The sequence below is a fragment of the Leptonychotes weddellii genome, chromosome 3 (genome assembly GCF_054177405.1).
Source record: "Leptonychotes weddellii isolate Sample4059 chromosome 3, ASM5417740v2, whole genome shotgun sequence".
Taxonomy (NCBI): Eukaryota; Metazoa; Chordata; class Mammalia; order Carnivora; family Phocidae; genus Leptonychotes; species Leptonychotes weddellii.
Window position 1 is genome coordinate 122871982 of NC_138371.1, and position 1547 is coordinate 122873528.

The following is a 1547-nucleotide window of genomic DNA, read 5'->3' on the forward strand; positions in this document are numbered from 1 at the left end:
GCTCCCGGGCGAGGGCGGAGACGGCTCTCACCCCCGGGGGCGGGGTCGGAGTGGGGAGGACAAGAGGGGCGGGGCCGGAGGCGGGCGGGAGGGGCGGGGCCGGGCGCCGCGCCAGACTCTGCCCCCGCCCCAGGTCCCACGCAGGATCCAGCTGGGGTGGGACGGGCGTTCCTTGGGTGCGGGCCTGGTTTTTCCGGTTCTGAGTTCGTTTCCAGCCAGTTTAACCTCGGGGCTCAATGTTGCAGGTCTGTAACAAAATCAGGTGAACTCTCCTGGGTTTGCCGCACACAGCGGATTAGGCCGGCCCTTTCCTGCTTGCTGCCCCCACCGCAAGTCTAAAGACTGGAACTTTTGGGCGTCCACACCTCCATTTCCTCTCTTTTGTGGAAGAGACCCAGTGGAGCCCAGAAATGTTTAATACGCTCTATCCTTGTGATCTGACTTTTTATCTTCCTAGGACCTCACCCAAGGGCGTTACCTCACTCAGACTTGCCCTGTCTTCTCTCCCTCCCTTGGAAGGTCAGTAACTTCCCTGCCTACTCCCAGAGCAATTTGGAGGAAGGCTCTTGGCACATTTGTATTTTGTAAATCTCACATTCCTGAAACAAAATGTTCCAGTCTTGTGCAGATTTTAACAAAACCCACGTGCACACCGGGCTGACTTGGGATTCAAAGGCAAGGTACTCGATGATGAGTCTTTAGTTGTTTTGTGCAAAATTAAAAAATATATATATTAAGGATAAAGCAAAATTACATTTTGAAAATATTTTACTTATAACTAATGTGAGACAGGATACTGGCCAGCAGTGTTACTGGGTTAATGATTGTGTGGCCCTTTGGACAAATGGTTGATCTTACACCCTTCTCCCACCCCACTGTGTCCTGGTTCAACCTGAGATGTGGATATACTCTAGAATGTTTCAGCTGTGTCAACTCTGACCTGGGTCATCTGTGAAGAAAGTAGGTTGTGGCTGAGGTCCTTGGAAATGTGGCTCTGCTCAAGGAAAAGGTTAGGTCTCAGACTCTGTAGAATCAAACCCAAAATTCCTGTGAAATAGTTCAAGATCTTCATATCTTTCTGATCATATGTTTCCAAAGATTATACTGGACTGAGAGAGAAACCCAATCCAGACCTTAAGTCTGCTTAGGCATTCTGAAATTTCAGTGAAAATTAAGTGTTCAATTGAGAATGGCAAAAGTTGAATTCCAGGTCTCATGAGTTCTGACCCTAGCCAGCCATATGTCTTGTGGCAACTTACTGAAATTCCCTGGGCCTTACTTGTCCAGGGACCAACTCTGCAAGGTTTACTTTGTGAACTGGCATAGTTTCATAGATTTCCTGAGACACTACAATTGGAAACTAAGGAATTCTGATAGCAAGATCTGGAGGATTTTAAATGATTATACATATATCCTTCCTGCTTCTCTTGTTATGATGGAATGATGGAAAAATATTCAAGGCATTTGCACTACATAGAATTAGGGAAGAAAAGAAAACAAAATTCGGGACACTATTAAACAAATCAGGAAACTAAGGCAAAGAAAGA